Genomic DNA, 21177 nt, shown 5'->3' with positions numbered 1-21177 from the left:
AAATGCATTCTGGGAGTGTCTTTACACTTCCTGTCACAGCTGCACATGTCACATGTTTGTCTTCTACACGTTCAGGTTTTTCAGGTTTTAAGTCATTTCCATGTTGTTTTTCTCTCACCGCAGCAGCAGGAAGAGCCTGACACAGCAGCACAAGAAGAGAAACGTCTGCAGCGGAAAACCACCAGGACTTCCTCAGACACACAGGAAGTCCCGCCCTTTGAGTCTCTAAATATGGTCAAGTGGTTTTAGGAGGAAAAACATGTGTCGTCACCAGGTCTGAGGCTCAAAGCTGCTGCAGATTCTTTTGTTCCTTTATAAAAGTGAAGTTGGATGTGTTTGCGTTTGATATTTGGAAGATCCTTTTTAATCAGGTTTTGAATTTTAAATGATGACTTAATTCTAACTCTGAGTTTCTAATCCTGAATAGGTTGAATAGTTTTTACTCTCTTTGGATTGACATTCTGAGCCCAAACAAAGAGCTGAAACTTTTGTCAAACTCACTGAAACGTTCACACAAAAGCAGGGTAAGCCCCGCCCGGTGGGTAAGCCCCGCCCGCTGGGTAAGCCCCGCCCGGTGGGTAAGCCCCGCCCGGTGGGTAAGCCCCGCCCGGTGGGTAAGCCCCGCCCGGTGGGTAAGCCCCGCCCGGTGGAGTAGGATAAATATACCAGTTCTCAGACTAGATCCACAGATTGAGAATGCCTCTTGGATGAGACTCGAAAAGTCGAAAAACATCCCACGGCTCACTCCCTGAGCCCGGGAGGGGTCAGACACAGGAGCGTGCGGTGACCTTTATGGCCGGGCAGCAGACTCGGGGTGCTCATCAAAATGAAGGGGAAAACGTAACATATAAAAACATCTCACAGCACTAGCACCAGGGCCAAAACAGCACATTCCACCTTAAACACATTCCACCTTAAACCTGAACACATTCCACCTTAAACACATTCCACCTTATACACATTCCACCTTAAACCTGAACACATTCCACCTTAAACACATTCCACCTTAAACCTGACCACATTCCACCTTAAACACATTCCACCTTATACACATTCCACCTTAAACCTGAACACATTCCACCTTAAACACATTCCACCTTAAACCTGAACACATTCCACCTTATACACATTCCACCTTAAACCTGAACACATTCCACCTTAAACACATTCCACCTTAAACCTGACCACATTCCACCTTAAACACATTCCACCTTATACACATTCCACCTTAAACCTGAACACATTCCACCTTAAACACATTCCACCTTAAACCTGAACACATTCCACCTTAAACACATTCCACCTTAAACAAATTCCACCTTAAACACATTCCACCTTAAACCTGAGCACATTCCACCTTAAACACATTCCACCTTAAACCTGAACACATTCCACCTTAAACACATTCCACCTTAAACCTGAGCACATTCCACCTTAAACATATTCCACCTTAAACAAATTCCACCTTAAACACATTCCACCTTAAACCTGAGCACATTCCACCTTAAACATATTCCACCTTAAACACATTCCACCTTAAACCTGAGCACATTCCACCTTAAACACATTCCACCTTAAACACATTCCACCTTAAACACATGCCAACTTAAACATGAACACATTCCACCTTAAACCTGACCACATTCCACCTTAAACACATTCCACCTTAAACACATTCCACCTTAAACCTGAACACATTCCACCTTAAACACATTCCACCTTAAACCAGAACACATTCCACCTTAAACACATTCCACCTTAAACCTGAGCACATTCCACCTTAAACATATTCCACCTTAAACATATTCCACCTTAAACACATTCCACCTTAAACACATTCCACCTTAAACCTGAGCACATTCCACCTTAAACATATTCCACCTTAAACATATTCCACCTTAAACACATTCCACCTTAAACACATTCCACCTTAAACACATTCCACCTTAAACACATTCCACCTTAAACACATTCCACCTTAAACACATTCCACCTTAAACATATTCCACCTTAAACATATTCCACCTTAAACACATTCCACCTTAAACACATTCCACCTTAAACACATTCCACCTTAAACACATTCCACCTTAAACACATTCCACCTTAAACATATTCCACCTTAAACACATTCCACCTTAAACACATTCCACCTTAAACACATTCCACCTTAAACATATTCCACCTTAAACATATTCCACCTTAAACACATTCCACCTTAAACACATTCCACCTTAAACATATTCCACCTTAAACATATTCCACCTTAAACACATTCCACCTTAAACACATTCCACCTTAAACATATTCCACCTTAAACACATTCCACCTTAAACACATTCCACCTTATACACATTCCACCTTAAACCTGAACACATTCCACCTTAAACACATTCCACCTTAAACCTGAACACATTCCACCTTATACACATTCCACCTTAAACCTGAACACATTCCACCTTAAACACATTCCACCTTAAACACATTCCACCTTAAACACATTCCACCTTAAACATATTCCACCTTAAACATATTCCACCTTAAACACATTCCACCTTAAACACATTCCACCTTAAACATATTCCACCTTAAACATATTCCACCTTAAACATATTCCACCTTAAACATATTCCACCTTAAACATATTCCACCTTAAACACATTCCACCTTAAACACATTCCACCTTAAACACATTCCACCTTAAACCTGAACACATTCCACCTTAAACCTGAGCATATTCCACCTTAAACACATTCCACCTTAAACACATTCCACCTTAAACACATTCCACCTTAAACACATTCCAGCTGACAGACAAAGCGTGGCGCTGGAATGTGAGGTAACTGGATACTCTGCTCTGCCTTTCCACCTTTCCACCTTAAATCATACCGCCTTAAATGCAGAGGTCTCATAAACTCTACGTTTAGAGCTGCGAAAGAGGTGTACATCTAAATACTTTTGAATAACGTGTTTTATTGATCAAAATCAGAAATTGTTTATTCTTTTTTGACATTTTGACTTAATAATCTCAGAACAGTTCTAATGTGTTTCTGCTCCGCCTCCTGAGATTCTGCTCCGCCTCCTGAGACTCTGCTCCGCCTCCTGAGATTCTGCTCCGCCTCCTGAGACTCTGCTCCGTCTCCTGAGACTCTGCTCCGTCTCCTGAGACTCTGCTCCGCCTCCTGAGACTCTGCTCCGCCTCCTGAGACTCTGCTCCGCCTCCTGAGACTTTGCTCCGCCTCCTGAGACTATGACATCACAAACTGAACTCATGTTTCCTTCATAAATCCTCTTGATACTTTTATTCCCAAGGTCGATCTAAGCAAGTCACAAAAAGACGTTTAATAATTTCAGTGTGTGTGAGGGGCGTGGCTAAAGCGAGCGTGTGTGTGTGTGAGGGGCGTGGCTAAAGCTACCATGTGTGTGTGAGGGGTGTGGCTAAAGCTAGCTTGCGCAGGAACAGTTTTGCCTCATTTCTTTGACTTCTCTCAAAGCCTCGACGCCGCGTTTGAACCTCTCTTTATGTCATGCTAATGCTAATGTCAGACGCTTTAAGACGTGGAAATATCAGATTGTGGCTCTTTACAAAGCGAGTGCCGTGCGGCCATAAACAGGAAACAGCTGTTGCTAACGTGCTTTGCTGGCTGTGTGTTGCTAAGGCTCCACATAGTCGTTAGCATCGGTGGAAACACGGCGCTTTAGCACGAGATCGAGACAGAGTTTGGTTAGTGTTGTATGATGTTTTTACCTGTCACGTGAGGAGGCGTGTGCACGTGAGGAGGCGTGTGCACGTGAGGAGGCGTGTGCACGTGAGGAGGCGTGTGCACGGGGCTGGCTGCCTCTGGAGTGTCGTACGGTCCGTCTGAATCAGAGCTGTAACAAACATAGAAACATTATTTACTCTTCAACCTCAATCTGCATCTGTAAACTTCAGTCTGTAAACATCAGTCTGTAAACTTCAGTCTGTAAACTTCAGTCTGTAAACTTCACTCTGTAAACTTCAGTCTGTAAACTATAGTCTGTAAACTTCAGTCTGTAAACTTCAGTCCGTAAACTTCACTCTGTAAACTTCAGTCTGTAAACTATAGTCTGTAAACTTCAGTCTGTAAACATCAGTCTGTAAACTTCAGTCTGTAAACTTCACTCTGTAAACTTCAGTCCGTAAACTTCACTCCGTAAACTTCACTCTGTAAACTTCACTCTGTAAACTTCACTCTGTAAACTTCACTCTGTAAACTTCACTCTGTAAACTTCACTCCGTAAACTTCAGTCCGTAAACTTCAGTCTGTAAACTTCAGTCTGTAAACTTCAGTCTGTAAACTTCAGTCTGTAAACTTCAGTCTGTAAACTTCAGTCTGTAAACTTCAGTCTGTAAACATCAGTCTGTAAACTATAGTCTGTAAACTATAGACTGTAAACTTCAGTCTGTAAACTTTAGTCTGTAAACTTCAGTCTGTAAAAATCAGCGTCTGTAAACTTCAGTCTGTAAACTTCAACGTCTGTAAACTTCAGTCTGTAAACTTCAGTCTGTAAACACCAGCGTCTGTAAACTTCTGTCTGTAAACTTCAGTCTGTAAACATCAGCGTCTGTAAACTTCAGTCTGTAAACTTCAGTCTGTAAACTTCAGTCTGTAAACTTCAGTCTGTAAACTATAGACTGTAAACTTCAGCATCTGTAAACTTCAGTCTGTAAACTTTAGTCTGTGAACTTCAGTCTGTGAACTTCAGTCTGTAAACTTCAGTCTGTAAACTTCAGTCTGTAAACTTCAGTCTGTAAACTTCAGTCTGTAAACTTCAGTCTGTAAACTTCAGTCTGTAAACTTCAGTCTGTAAACTATAGACTGTAAACTTCAGTCTGTAACCTTTAGTCTGTAAACTTCAGTCTGTAAACTTCAGTCTGTAAACTTCAGTCTGTAAACTTCAGTCTGTAAACATCAGTCTGTAAACTTCAGTCTGTAAACATCAGTCTGTAAACTTCAGTCTGCAAACTTCAGTCTGTAAACTTCAGTCTGTAAACATCAGTCTGTAAACTTCAGTCTGTAAACTTCAGTCTGTAAACATCAGTCTGTAAACTTCAGTCTGTAACCTTTAGTCTGTAAACTTCAGTCTGTAAACTTCAGTCTGTAAACTTCAGTCTGTAAACATCAGTCTGTAAACTTTAGTCTGTAAACTTCAGTCTGTAAACATCAGCGTCTGTAAACTTCAGTCTGTAAACTTCAGTCTGTAAACATCAGCGTCTGTAAACTTCAGTCTGTAAACATCAGTCTGGAAACTTCAAGTCTGTAAACATTAGTCTGTAAACTTCAGTCTGTAAACATCAGTCTGTAAACATCAGTCTGTAAACTTTAGTCTGTAAACTTCAGTCTGTATAAATCAGCGTCTGTAAACTTCAGTCTGTAAACTTCAGTCTGTAAACATCAGCGTCTGTAAACTTCAGTCTGTGAACTTCAGTCTGTAAACTTCAACATCTGTAAACTTCTGTCTGTAAACTTCAGTCTGTAAACTTCAAGTCTGTAAACTTCAGTCTGTGAACTTCAGTCTGTAAACTTCAGTCTGTAAACTTCAGTCTGTAAACTATAGACTGTAAACTTCAGCATCTGTGAACTTCAGTCTGTAAACTTCAGTCTGTAAACTTCAGTCTGTAAACTTCAGTCTGTAAACGTCAGTCTGTAAACTTCAGTCTGTAAACTATAGACTGTAAACTTCAGTCTGTAAACTATAGACTGTAAACTTCAGTCTGTAACCTTTAGCCTGTAAACTTCAGTCTGTAAACTATAGACTGTAAACTTCAGTCTGTAACCTTTAGTCTGTAAACTTCAGTCTGTAAACTTCAGTCTGTAAACTTCAGTCTGTAAACTTCAGTCTGTAACCTTCAGTCTGTAAACTTCAGTCTGTAAACATCAGTCTGTAAACTTCAGTCTGTAAACTTCAGTCTGTAAACTTCAGTCTGTAAACTTCAGTCTGTAAACTTCAGTCCGTAAACATCAGCGTCTGTAAACATCTGTCTGTAAACTTCAGTCCGTAAACATCAGCTTCTGTAAACATCTGTCTGTAAACTTCAGTCTGTAAACATCAGTCTTTAAACTTCAGGCTGTAAACTTTAACATCTGTAAACTTTAACATCTGTAAACTTTAACATCTGTAAACTTCAGTCTGTAAACATCAGCGTTTGTAAACTTCAGTATGTAAACTTCAGTCTGTAAACATCAGTCTGTAAACTTCAGTCTTTAAAATTCAGTCTGTTAACTTCAGTCTGTAAACTTCAGTCTGTAAACTTCAGTCCGTAAACTTCAGTCAGTAAACTTCAGTTTTTAAACTATAGTCTGTAAAGTTCAGTCCGTAAACTTCAGTCCGTAAACTCCAGTCCGTAAACTTCAGTCTGTAAACATCAGCGTCTGTAAACTTCAGTCTGTAAACTATAGTCTGTAAACATCAGTCTGTAAACATCAGTCTGTAAACATCAGTCTGTAAACTTTAGTCTGTAAACTTCAGTCTGTAAACTTCAAGTCTGTAAACATCAGTCAGTAAACTTTAGTCTGTAAACTTCAGTCTGTAAACTTCAGTCTGTAAACTCAATATAAATAAATATATGGCATATTTACAATGTAAAGTTAGGCCAAAAGTACTGGCGTCCCCCAAGCCATGATACTGGGCCCATCACTGTTCAGAGCATTGCCTGTATCACTCCTTATTATCGGCGCAGATTTGCCGTATTCATCTTGTGGCCGTAAGTCAAATTATTTTAGTTTATTATCGAGTGTTGCCTAGTACCTTATAATACAATACGTATCCGATACAGGGTCCACGATACGATATGAATCCTGATACACAGAACCTGATACAATACGCGTCCTGATTCATGGATATTCCTTAAATCTGTTGGTAAAAGTTTATTTAAAATGATGTTTTGATGAAGTAGTAACAAAAGGCATTAGAATATCATGTTCACTCTGTCCTCAGCACCAGAACTGTCACATGATCAAGTCACATGTTCAGCTCCTCAGATGCAGTCTGGAGGTTCAGGAGTGCAGATCTCTGAATCGATACATCACAATACATCACGATCCATCACGAAAGGTCCATCACGATACATCATGATACCTCACGATACATCACGAGCTGTCCATCGCGATACCTCACGATAGAACAAGATACCTCACGATACATCACAAACGGTTCATCACGATACATCACAAACGGTTCATCGCGATACATCACGATACATCACGATACATCACGATACATCACGATACATCACAAACGGTTCATCGCGATACATCGCGATACATCACAAACGGTTCATCACAATACCTCGCGATACCTCACGAGCGGTCCATCACGATACATCACGATACCTCACAATACATCACGATACATCACGATACATAACAAACGGTTCATCACGATACATTGCGATACATCACGATACCTTGCGATGCATCACGATAGATCACGATACCTCACGGTACATCACGATACATCACAAACGGTCCATCGCGATACATCACGATACATCACAAACGGTTCATCACGATACATAACGGACAGTCCATCGCGATACATCACGATACATCACAAACGATACCTCATGATCCATCACGATACATCATGGAAGGTCCATCACAATACATCACAATACATCACGGAAGGTCGATCGCGATACATCACAAACGGTTAATCACGATACATCACGATACCTCACGATACATCACCATACAACACGAACGGTCCATCGCGATACATCGCGATACATCACGATACATCACGATACCTCACGATACATCATGGAAGGTCCATCACGATACATCACGATACATCACAAACGATACATCACGATACCTCACGATCCATGACAATACATCACGGAAAGTCCATCGCGATACATCACGATACATCACGATACATCACGATACATCACGATACATCACAATACATCACGAACGATACATCACGATACCTCACGATCCATCACGATACATCATGGAAGGTCCATCACGATACATCACAATACCTCACAATACATCACCACACAACACGAACGGTTCATCGCGATACCTCACGATACATCACGATACATCACAATACATCACAATACATCACGAACGATACATCACGATACCTCACGATCCATCACGATACATCATGGAAGGTCCATCACGATACATCACAATACCTCACAATACATCACCACACAACACGAACGGTTCATCGCGATACCTCACGATACATCACGATACATCACAATACATCACAATACATCACGAACGATACATCACGATACCTCACGATCCATCACGATACATCATGGAAGGTCCATCACGATACATCACAATACCTCACAATACATCACCACACAACACGAACGGTTCATCGCGATACCTCACAATACCTCACGATACCTCACGATACATCACAAACGGTCCATCACGATACCGCACGATACCTCACGATACATCACGAACGGTCCATCGCGATACATCACGATACCTCACGATACATCACAAACGGTCCATAACCAGGACAAACATCTGCGTCTGTCACACGAACACAAACTTTACACACGAGTGATCAGAGGCTCATTACTGCATAATTACACAATAATAACTGTGTAGTGCCTGCGGTCTGCGTGTACTTTGTGTGTAACTGTGTAGTGCCTGCGGTCTGCGTGTACTTTGTGTGTAACTGTGTAGTACCTGCAGTCTGTGTGTACTTTGTGTGTAACTGTGTAGTACCTGCAGTCTGCGTGTACTTTGTGTGTAACTGTGTAGTACCTGCAGTCTGCGTGTACTTTGTGTGTAACTGTGTAGTACCTGCAGTCTGCGTGTACTTTGTGTGTAACTGTGTAGTACCTGCAGTCTGCGTGTACTTTGTGTGTAACTGTGTAGTACCTGCAGTCTGCGTGTACTTTGTGTGTAACTGTGTATTACCTGCAGTCTGCGTGTACTTTGTGTGTAACTGTGTAGTACCTGCAGTCTGTGTGTACTTTGTGTGTAACTGTGTAGTGCCTGCGGTCTGCGTGTACTTTGTGTGTAACTGTGTAGTACCTGCAGTCTGTGTGTACTTTGTGTGTAACTGTGTAGTACCTGCAGTCTGCGTGTACTTTGTGTGTAACTGTGTAGTACCTGCAGTCTGCGTGTACTTTGTGTGTAACTGTGTAGTACCTGCAGTCTGCGTGTACTTTGTGTGTAACTGTGTAGTACCTGCAGTCTGCGTGTACTTTGTGTGTAACTGTGTAGTACCTGCAGTCTGCGTGTACTTTGTGTGTAACTGTGTATTACCTGCAGTCTGCGTGTACTTTGTGTGTAACTGTGTAGTACCTGCAGTCTGCGTGTACTTTGTGTGTAACTGTGTAGTACCTGCAGTCTGCGTGTACTTTGTGTGTAACTGTGTATTACCTGCAGTCTGCGTGTACTTTGTGTGTAACTGTGTAGTACCTGCAGTCTGTGTGTACTTTGTGTGTAACTGTGTAGTACCTGCAGTCTGCGTGTACTTTGTGTGTAACTGTGTAGTACCTGCAGTCTGCGTGTACTTTGTGTGTAACTGTGTAGTACCTGCAGTCTGCGTGTACTTTGTGTGTAACTGTGTAGTACCTGCAGTCTGCGTGTACTTTGTGTGTAACTGTGTAGTACCTGCAGTCTGCGTGTACTTTGTGTGTAACTGTGTAGTACCTGCAGTCTGCGTGTACTTTGTGTGTAACTGTGTATTACCTGCAGTCTGCGTGTACTTTGTGTGTAACTGTGTAGTACCTGCAGTCTGCGTGTACTTTGTGTGTAACTGTGTAGTACCTGCAGTCTGCGTGTACTTTGTGTGTAACTGTGTAGTACCTGCAGTCTGCGTGTACTTTGTGTGTAACTGTGTAGTACCTGCAGTCTGCGTGTACTTTGTGTGTAACTGTGTAGTACCTGCAGTCTGTGTGTACTTTGTGTGTTTGTGTGACGCCTGAAGGAATGTTGTTTTACAGAAGCACAAATGAAGAAGTGAGACCAGTTCTGAACCTAAACACATCTGCAGAAGAACACACTGTCTGGACCTGGTTCTGACCTGGTTCTGACCTGGATCTGACCTGGTTCTGACCTGGTTCTGACCTGGATCTGACCTGGTTCTGACCTGGTTCTGACCTGGATCTGACCTGGTTCTGACCTGGTTCTGACCTGGATCTGACCTGGTTCTGACCTGGTTCTGACCTGGATCTGACCTGGATCTGACCTGGTTCTGACCTGGTTCTGACCTGGATCTGACCTGGTTCTGACCTGGTTCTGACCTGGATCTGACCTGGTTCTGACCTGGATCTGACCTGGATCTGACCTGGTTCTGACCTGGATCTGACCTGGTTCTGACCTGGTTCTGACCTGGATCTGACCTGGTTCTGACCTGGTTCTGACCTGGATCTGACCTGGTTCTGACCTGGTTCTGACCTGGATCTGACCTGGTTCTGACCTGGTTCTGACCTGGATCTGACCTGGTTCTGACCTGGTTCTGACCTGGATCTGACCTGGATCTGACCTGGTTCTGACCTGGTTCTGACCTGGATCTGACCTGGTTCTGACCTGGTTCTGACCTGGATCTGACCTGGTTCTGACCTGGATCTGACCTGGATCTGACCTGGTTCTGACCTGGATCTGACCTGGTTCTGACCTGGATCTGACCTGGTTCTGACCTGGATCTGACCTGGATCTGACCTGGTTCTGACCTGGTTCTGACCTGGTTCTGACCTGGTTCTGACCTGTAATGTTCCGTTTCAAAACAGATGGGACTGAATTCAATAAAAGGATGTGTTCTTGGTTCGCGGTGTCGTTACTCACTCTCTCTCCTCCTCAGGCCGTCGCTCCTCTTCCTCCTCTTCCTCCTCTTCTGCTCCTCGCACCGCGGTCCACGTCCATTTGGCCCAAGAGACCGGAGACAGCCACGACATGTCCGCGCGCTCCTGACGCGTCTCACTCGCGCTCCTGACGCGTCTCACTCGCGCTCCTGACGCGTCTCACTCGCGCTCCTGACGCGTCTCACTCGCGCTCCTGACGCGTCTCACTCGCGCTCCTGACGCGTCTTTCTACTTCAACATGTTTCTTCTGCTCCGCGTTTCCGGAACAACACGCGCAAAATTGTCGCCTTCTCCAACGATCCAAATGAACACGTTTGTCCTCGCGCTGATCAGCTGTGTCCAGACGTGCACTGCTCCTCTGCTCCTCTGCTCCTCTGCTCCTCTGCTCCTCTGCTCCTCTGCTCCTCTGCTCCTCTGCTCCTCTGCTCCTCTGCTCCTCTGCTCCTCTGCTCCTCTGCTCCTCTGCTCCTCTGCTCCTCTGCTCCTCTGCTCCTCTGCTCTGGGCCGCTCCACAGTCGCTTGTTTCGGGGGTGGAGCCTGAAGCGGCGCTTCCGCGCGGACAAACTCCCCCACGCGCAGTGGTGCGTCCCGCGCGCGCAGTGGTGCGTCCCGCGCGCGCAGTGGTGCGTCCCGCGCGCGCAGTGGTGCGTCCCACGCGCGCAGTGGTGCGTCCCACGCGCGCAGTGGTGCGTCCCGCGCGCTCCGCGCTGCAGTGAAGAGTTCGTGTTTCACTGACATTTCTCTGGCTTCAGACAAAGTGAGTTGGTGATTTAGACCTTTACATCATAATTGTTCCTAAATTGTAGCTCTAGAGGCACAAAACTATAATTACAAACACGTGAAAATGACATTAATGAAGGAGTTATAAATCTACATATTTTCTCTCAATTTCAATTTAATCAGGGGAGGGGGGAGGGGGAGGGGGGATGATGACGCGTGCCTGTGGTTATGACGCGGTCTTGCCCCACCCCCCGTCAGTTTGGAGATTGGAGGAAAGGAGATAGTCTGTACTAAAGCTAAAAACTGTGGGAATCAATCAAAAAAACACAGCACAAATAGCAATGTAAGAAGGTTAAAAGCTCTGAAAAGTCCATTTTGCATTTTATGGGACCTTTAAGCAATGTCCATGAGGACGAGGAACGATGTCCTAGAGTCCTCTGTCCTTAGACACATGTCCTAGAGTCCTCTGTCCTTAGACACATGTCCCAGAGTCCTCTGTCCTTAGACACATGTCCTAGAGTCCTCTGTCCTTAGACACATGTCCTAGAGTCCTCTGTCCTTAGACACATGTCCCAGAGTCCTCTGTCCTTAGACACATGTCCTAGAGTCCTCTGTCCTTAGACACATGTCCTAGAGTCCTCTGTACACATGTCCCAGAGTCCTTTGTCCTTAGACACATGTCCCAGAGTCCTCTGTCCTTAGACACATGTCCTAGAGTCCTCTGTCCTTAGACACGTGTCCTAGAGTCCTCTGTCCTTAGACACATGTCCTAGAGTCCTCTGTCCTTAGACACGTGTCCTAGAGTCCTCTGTCCTTAGACACATGTCCTAGAGTCCTCTGTCCTTAGACACATGTCCTAGAGTCCTCTGTCCTTAGACACATGTCCTAGAGTCCTCTGTCCTTAGACACATGTCCTAGAGTCCTCTGTCCTTAGACACATGTCCTAGAGTCCTCTGTCCTTAGACACATGTCCTAGAGTCCTCTGTCCTTAGACACATGTCCTAGAGTCCTCTGTCCTTAGACACATGTCCTAGAGTCCTCTGTCCTTAGACACATGTCCCAGAGTCCTCTGTCCTTAGACACATGTCCTAGAGTCCTCTGTCCTTAGACACATGTCCCAGAGTCCTCTGTCCTTAGACACGTGTCCTAGAGTCCTCTGTCCTTAGACACATGTCCTAGAGTCCTCTGTCCTTAGACACGTGTCCTAGAGTCCTCTGTCCTTAGACACGTGTCCTAGAGTCCTCTGTCCTTAGACACATGTCCTAGAGTCCTCTGTCCTTAGACACATGTCCTAGAGTCCTCTGTCCTTAGACACATGTCCTAGAGTCCTCTGTCCTTAGACACATGTCCTAGAGTCCTCTGTCCTTAGACACATGTCCTAGAGTCCTCTGTCCTTAGACACATGTCCTAGAGTCCTCTGTCCTTAGACACATGTCCTAGAGTCCTCTGTCCTTAGACACATGTCCTAGAGTCCTCTGTCCTTAGACACATGTCCTAGAGTCCTCTGTCCTTAGACACATGTCCTAGAGTCCTCTGTCCTTAGACACATGTCCCAGAGTCCTTTGTCCTTAGACACATGTCCCAGAGTCCTCTGTCCTTAGACACATGTCCCAGAGTCCTTTGTCCTTAGACACATGTCCTAGAGTCCTCTGTCCTTAGACACATGTCCTAGAGTCCTCTGTCCTTAGACACATGTCCTAGAGTCCTCTGTCCTTAGACACGTGTCCTAGAGTCCTCTGTCCTTAGACACATGTCCTAGAGTCCTCTGTCCTTAGACACATGTCCTAGAGTCCTCTGTCCTTAGACACATGTCCTAGAGTCCTCTGTCCTTAGACACATGTCCTAGAGTCCTCTGTCCTTAGACACATGTCCTAGAGTCCTCTGTCCTTAGACACATGTCCTAGAGTCCTCTGTCCTTAGACACATGTCCTAGAGTCCTCTGTCCTTAGACACGTGTCCTAGAGTCCTCTGTCCTTAGACACATGTCCTAGAGTCCTCTGTCCTTAGACACGTGTCCTAGAGTCCTCTGTCCTTAGACACATGTCCTAGAGTCCTCTGTCCTTAGACACATGTCCTAGAGTCCTCTGTCCTTAGACACATGTCCTAGAGTCCTCTGTCCTTAGACACATGTCCTAGAGTCCTCTGTCCTTAGACACATGTCCTAGAGTCCTCTGTCCTTAGCTCCTCCTTCTGCAGGAAACACTACAAAACCTCTTTGTGAAAAAGTATAAACCTGGAGGAGTTCCACATGAAGGAGACAGTGGAGCTGGAGCCACTCAGGAGGAGAACCGGTTCTTCAGGAGGAGAACCGGTTCTTCAGGAGGAGAACCGGTTCTTCCGGAGGAGAACCGGTTCTTCCAGGCAGATGGAGAACCGTTCATATGGAGGAGAGATCGAAGAAGAAAAGGCAATGAACAGTTTGTAAGTGGAATTAAATATGAAATACTGTTTGATAGAATAAGTGTTTGTCAGAGTTGCTGCTTGGGCAGCGGAGCTGAAACTGTAGCTTTATAGTTCTGTTCCTCACTGGTCTGACCATAAGTCACTTCAAAGAGGAACGTTTGAAGTCTTAAATGAACTGGTAAATAAATTGAATTGAATTGAAGCATTTATATAATTTAGATTTTATTCCTCTTGAAAGCTCTGCTTCATAAGCCATGATAAACATCTCAGTCAGAGGTTATAAAGGTCATGACCTCGATAAACATCTCAGTCAGAGGTTATAAAGGTCATGACCTTGATAAACATCTCAGTCAGAGGTCATAAAGGTCATGACCTTGATAAACATCTCAGTCAGAGGTCATAAAGGTCATGACCTTGATAAACATCTCAGTCAGAGGTCATAAAGGTCATGACCTCGATAAACATCTCAGTCAGAGGTTATAAAGGTCATGACCTCGATAAACATCTCAGTCAGAGGTTATAAAGGTCATGACCTCGATAAACATCTCAGTCAGAGGTTATAAAGGTCATGACCTCGATAAACATCTCAGTCAGAGGTTATAAAGGTCATGACCTCGATAAACATCTCAGTCAGAGGTTATAAAGGTCATGACCTCGATAAACATCTCAGTCAGAGGTTATAAAGGTCATGACCTCGATAAACATCTCAGTCAGAGGTTATAAAGGTCATGACCTCGATAAACATCTCAGTCAGAGGTTATAAAGGTCATGACCTCGATAAACATCTCAGTCAGAGGTTATAAAGGTCATGACCTCGATAAACATCTCAGTCAGAGGTTATAAAGGTCATGACCTCGATAAACATCTCAGTCAGAGGTTATAAAGGTCATGACCTCGATAAACATCTGTCAGAGGTTATAAAGGTCATGACCTCGATAAACATCTCAGTCAGAGGTTATAAAGGTCATGACCTCGATAAACATCTCAGTCAGAGGTTATAAAGGTCATGACCTTGATAAACATCTCAGTCAGAGGTTATAAAGGTCATGACCTTGATAAACATCTCAGTCAGAGGTTATAAAGGTCATGACCTTGATAAACATCTCAGTCAGAGGTTATAAAGGTCATGACCTCGATAAACATCTCAGTCAGAGGTTATAAAGGTCATGACCTCGATAAACATCTCAGTCAGAGGTTATAAAGGTCATGACCTCGATAAACATCTCAGTCAGAGGTTATAAAGGTCATGACCTCGATAAACATCTCAGTCAGAGGTTATAAAGGTCATGACCTCGATAAACATCTCAGTCAGAGGTTATAAAGGTCATGACCTCGATAAACATCTCAGTCAGAGGTTATAAAGGTCATGACCTCGATAAACATCTCAGTCAGAGGTTATAAAGGTCATGACCTCGATAAACATCTCAGTCAGAGGTTATAAAGGTCATGACCTCGATAAACATCTCAGTCAGAGGTTATAAAGGTCATGACCTCGATAAACATCTGTCAGAGGTTATAAAGGTCATGACCTCGATAAACATCTCAGTCAGAGGTTATAAAGGTCATGACCTTGATAAACATCTCAGTCAGAGGTTATAAAGGTCATGACCTTGATAAACATCTCAGTCAGAGGTTATAAAGGTCATGACCTTGATAAACATCTCAGTCAGAGGTTATAAAGGTCATGACCTTGATAAACATCTCAGTCAGAGGTTATAAAGGTCATAACTCTTCATTTGTAAAAAACTATAAAAGTCTGTTTCTCTTTCCACATATCAAAGCTTTTCATGTGATTCTCTTTTACATCTGGTGAAAAACCTTTAGACCTTTTGTCCTCCAGACCTTGAGTCTCAGGTCAGTTCTATTTGGTACAAAACCTTTGGTCATAAAACTTTACCAGTTTAAGATTGTAACATTTGTTTGGTTGTTTAATGTAAGGAAGAAAGTCCAAAGTCAGAGAAAGAGAAAGGCATAAAACTACAGACCTGTTTGAACAGGTTTATTCAGAGAAAGTAATAGACTCATTATTGAGTATTTCCTCTTGAACCGACACCTTAAGGTGGTGGAGGGGTTTGATGTTGTCGGGGGCTTTAAGCCCCTGGGAAACAGGTCCTAAGTGACGGGTCAGACCAGGAGCGGTTCAGAAGCTCTTTATTAACAGATGAAAATCAAGGCCAGTTATGTTGCCTGGATCGGTGTCACCGGGGCCCCATCCTGGAGCCAGGCCTGGGGTGGGTGCTTGACGGCGAGCGCCTGGTGGCCGGGTCTTTCCCCACGGGGCCCGGCCGGGCACAGCCCAAACAAGTGACGTGATCCACCTTCTGCAGGAGGATCCGTGAGGGGCCGGTGCAGAGAGATCTGGACGGCAGTCGACGGCAGGGGCCTCGACCACCAGATCTCAACACCATGTTCAAGCACAAGGGTGTTCACCAGGACAAGGGTGTTCACCAGCACAAGGGTGTTCACCAGCACAAGGGTGTTCACCAGGACAAGGGTGTTCACCAGGACAAGGGTGTTCACCAGCACAAGGGTGTTCACTAGCACAAGGGTGTTCACCAGGACAAGGGTGTTCACCAGCACAAGGGTGTTCACCAGCACAAGGGTGTTCACCAGGACAAGGGTGTTCACCAGGACAAGGGTGTTCACCAGCACAAGGGTGTTCACTAGCACAAGGGTGTTCACCAGGACAAGGGTGTTCACCAGCACAAGGGTGTTCACCAGCACAAGGGTGTTCACCAGCACAAGGGTGTTCACCAGGACAATGGTGTTCACCAGCACAAGGGTGTTCACCAGCACAAGGGTGTTCACCAGGACAAGGGTGTTCACCAGCACAAGGGTGTTCACCAGCACAAGGGTGTTCACCAGGACAAGGGTGTTCACCAGCACAAGGGTGTTCACCAGGACAAGGGTGTTCACCAGCACAAGGGTGTTCACCAGGACAAGGGTGTTCACCAGCACAAGGGTGTTCACCAGCACAAGGGTGTTCACCAGGACAAGGGTGTTCACCAGCACAAGGGTGTTCACCAGCACAAGGGTGTTCACCAGGACAATGGTGTTCATCAGGACAAGGGTGTTCACCAGCACAAGGGTGTTCACCAGCACAAGGGTGTTCACCAGGACAATGGTGTTCATCAGGACACCCCATGCCCACGACCAATGATCGACTTTGTTGTCGTGTCATCTGACCTCCGGCCAAGTGCATTGTGGGGGTCTGTTGGGAACGACTTGAGGAGCCCTCTGTCAGGAGGATCTTCACCTCGCACCTCCAGGAGAGCTCCTCCCATGTCTCCACCTCCATTGTTGATGCGGCTGCTCGAAGCTGTGGTCACCAGTGCCTGACGTGGACACTGGAAGTGAGGGATGTGGTCAGGATGAAGAAGGAGGTCTATCAGGCCACTCTGGCTGGTTGGACTACTGAGGTCATTGACAGGTATCGGCAGGTCAAGCGGGCCAGAGCTTGTGCTGTCGCAGAGGCAAAAACCCTGGGCTGGGAGGAGTTTGGAGAGGAGTTTGGGGAGGAGTTTGGGGAGGAGTTTGGGGAAGAGTTTGGGGAGGAGTTTGGGGAGGAGTTTGGGGAGGAGTTTGGGGAGGAGTTTGGGGAGGAGTTTGGGGAGGAGTTTGGGGAGGCCATGGAGGAGGACTATCGGTCGGCCCCAAAGAAATTCTGGCAAACCGTCCGTCGGCTCAGGAGAAAACAGTGCTTCACCAACAGTATGTGCAGAGGCAAAAGAGATCTAAACCAGGTCTAAACCAGGTCTAAACCAGGACTAAACCAGGTCTAAACCAGGTCTAAACCAGGTCTAAACCAGGTCTAAACCAGGTCTAAACCAGGACTAAACCAGGTCTAAACCAGGTCTAAACCAGGTCTAAACCAGGACTAAACCAGGACTAAACCAGGTCTAAACCAGGTCTAAACCAGGTCTAAACCAGGTCTAAACCAGGTCTAAACCAGGACTAAACCAGGTCTAAACCAGGTCTAAACCAGGTCTAAACCAGGACTAAACCAGGTCTAAACCAGGTCTAAACCAGGTCTAAACCAGGTCTAAACCAGGTCTAAACCAGGACTAAACCAGGTCTAAACCAGGTCTAAACCAGGTCTAAACCAGGACTAAACCAGGTCTAAACCAGGACTAAACCAGGTCTAAACCAGGACTAAACCAGGTCTAAACCAGGTCTAAACCAGGTCTAAACCAGGACTAAACCAGGTCTACACCAGGACTAAACCAGAACTAAACCAGGTCTAAACCAGGTCTAAACCAGGACTAAACCAGGTCTAAACCAGGACTAAACCAGGTCTAAACCAGGTCTAAACCAGGTCTAAACCAGGACTAAACCAGGTCTACACCAGGACTAAACCAGAACTAAACCAGGTCTAAACCAGGACTAAACCAGAACTAAACCAGGTCTAAACCAGGACTAAACCAGGTCTAAACCAGGACTAAACCAGAACTAAACCAGGACTAAACCAGGTCTAAACCAGGACTAAACCAGGTCTAAACCAGGTCTAAACCAGGTCTAAACCAGGTCTAAACCAGGACTAAACCAGGTCCAAACCAGGACTAAACCAGGTCCAAACCAGGTCTAAACCAGGTCCAAACCAGGTCTAAACCAGGTCTAAACCAGGTCTAAACCAGGACTAAACCAGGTCTAAACCAGGTCTAAACCAGGTCTAAACCAGGTCTAAACCAGGACTAAACCAGGTCTAAACCAGGTCTAAACCAGGTCTAAACCAGGACTAAACCAGGTCTAAACCAGGACTAAACCAGGTCTAAACCAGGTCTAAACCAGGTCTAAACCAGGACTAAACCAGGTCTACACCAGGACTAAACCAGGTCTTAACCAGGTCTAAACCAGGACTAAACCAGAACTAAACCAGGTCTAAACCAGGACTAAACCAGAACTAAACCAGGTCTAAACCAGGACTAAACCAGGTCTAAACCAGGACTAAACCAGAACTAAACCAGGACTAAACCAGGTCTAAACCAGGACTAAACCCCATCAAAAGGAGAACACACATGTGGATCAAATTGAGCCAATACAAAGTTTTCGATTGCTTTAAACGACAGAAGAAGAGGAAGTGAGTCAAAAGAGTCAGATGTTTCATACAAAGGCTCGTTCAGACTCTTGTATTTCTTTGCATTGCTAGTGTTGTTATAGTGGATTATTATTGTGTTATGGTCATTAAATCCTCAAAATCATTTCCAGTTTGTGAATTTTGGGACCCTCAAAGTGATAAAAGGATGAGAATAGAAACAAATATAACTAAAGCCAAGAACTAGAATATAACTGAGAATGTGCTTCAGAGTCAAACCGCAGAGGAAACCACATGATTCTGCTGCAGGAGCTTTGTCTCTGACAGAGAAGAGAACCTCTACCACCCGCCCACGCCACCTCCTGGTCCTGGTCCTGGTCCTGGTCCTGGTCCTGGTCCTGGTCCTGGTCCTGGTCCTGGTCCTGGTCTGGAGTTGCAGTAGAAGAACCACAGGAAGGAGCAGAACAATAGAGAAGCTCCAACACAATAATGAACTGACCACAAACCTAACTCTGCAGAGCAAACGAGACGAGAGGAAGAGGAGGAGGAGGAGGGAGAGAAGAGGGGGAGGGAGAGAGGGAGAGAGGGGGAGGGAGAGAGAGAAGAGGGGGAGGGAGAGACGGAGAGAGGGGGAGGGAAGAGGGAGAGAGGGGGAGGGAAGAGGGAGAGAGGGGGAGGGAGGGAGAGAAGAGGGGGAGGGAAGAGGGGGAGGGAGGGAGAGAGAAGAGGGGGAGGGAAGAGGGAGAAAGGGGGAGGGAAGAGGGAGGGAGAGAGGGGGAGGGAGGGAGAGAAGAGGGGGAGGGAAGAGGGGGAGGGAGGGAGGGAGAGAGAAGAGAGGGAGGGAGAGAGAGAAGAGGGGGAGGGAGAGAGGGAGAGAGGGGGAGGGAAGAGGGAGGCAGAGAGGGAGAGAGGGGGAGGGAGGGAGAGAAGAGGGGGAGGGAGGGAGGGAGAGAGGGGGAGGGAGGGAGGGAGAGAGAAGAGAGGGAGGGAGAGAGAGAAGAGGGGGAGGGAGAGAGAGGGAGAGAGGGGGAGGGAAGAGGGAGAGAGGGGGAGGGAAGAGGGAGGGAGAGAGGGGGAGGGAGGGAGAGAAGAGGGGGAGGGAGGGAGAGAGGGGGAGGGAGGGAGAGAAGAGGGGGAGGGAAAAGGGAGGGAGAGAGGGGGAGGGAAGAGGGAGAGAGGGGGAGGGAAGAGGGAGGGAGAGAGAGAGGGGGAGGGAGGGAGAGAGGGGGAGGGAAGAGGGGGGAGGGGGAGGGAGGGAGAGAGGGGGAGGGAAGAGGGAGAGAGAGAGGGGGAGGGAGGGAGAGAAGAGGGGGAGGGAAGAGGGAGGGAGAGAGAGAGGGGGAGGGAGAGAGAGAGGGGGAGGGAGGGAGAGAGGGGGAGGGAAGAGGGAGAGAGAGAGGGGGAGGGAGGGAGAGAAGAGGGGGAGGGAAGAGGGAGAGAGGGGGAGGGAAGAGGGAGAGAGAGAGGGGGAGGGAAGAGGGAGGGAGGGGGAGGGAGGGAGAGAGGGGGAGGGAAGAGGGAGAGAGAGAGGGGGAGGGAAGAGGGGGGGTGGCTGAGTGTGTATTTTCAGACTTTTGGAGTTATAAAATGATCAAAATGACAAATACAGCATAATGTGATGACTCATCAGATTTTTGCAGAAATCAGATAATAACATAAACAACACAATATTATGAATAATATGAAACATTTACCGAGTTGTGGAGGCTCTCAAAGCCCTGCCCCAGCTGCCCTGGGACAGGCTGACAGAAGCGAGGCTGCCAATCACGCCATTGGCCCCTCCCACCTCCACTCACCACTTTCACACTAGGCCCGGTGCAAAGTGCTATTGTAAGAATACTACAGTTATTTTGTGTACTTTATATTCACATTTCTGTCGTTTACAGCGCAGGTTTGAGGCAGTGGTTGAGTTCGTCCATGAGGGGGCGCTGACGACATGCGTCACTTCCGGTCTGCACTTCCGCCCCGCTCGCTCAAAATGGCGGCTGTAGCTTCGCCTGAGCGCGAGTTGAAGAGGTTTTAGTTTAAACAATCAGAGCAAGTTTCCCGGTTCTGACTGTAACTGTCTGTGTCTCCTCCACAAACATGTTCAGGCCTGTGTCCCGCCGACTCTCTGGTGACAACGTCTTTATTTTGCACTTTCAGGTCATTTTATGGGAAAAGAAAAGACGGAAACGACTGCGGAGACGGCACCGGGCGAAGC

Source organism: Eucyclogobius newberryi, unplaced genomic scaffold, assembly GCF_026437365.1.
Source record: "Eucyclogobius newberryi isolate DKJ021-1_F unplaced genomic scaffold, fEucNew1.0.hap1 SCAF_23, whole genome shotgun sequence".
Taxonomy (NCBI): domain Eukaryota; kingdom Metazoa; phylum Chordata; class Actinopteri; order Gobiiformes; family Gobiidae; genus Eucyclogobius; species Eucyclogobius newberryi.
Note: the sequence above shows the minus strand (reverse complement) of the source record.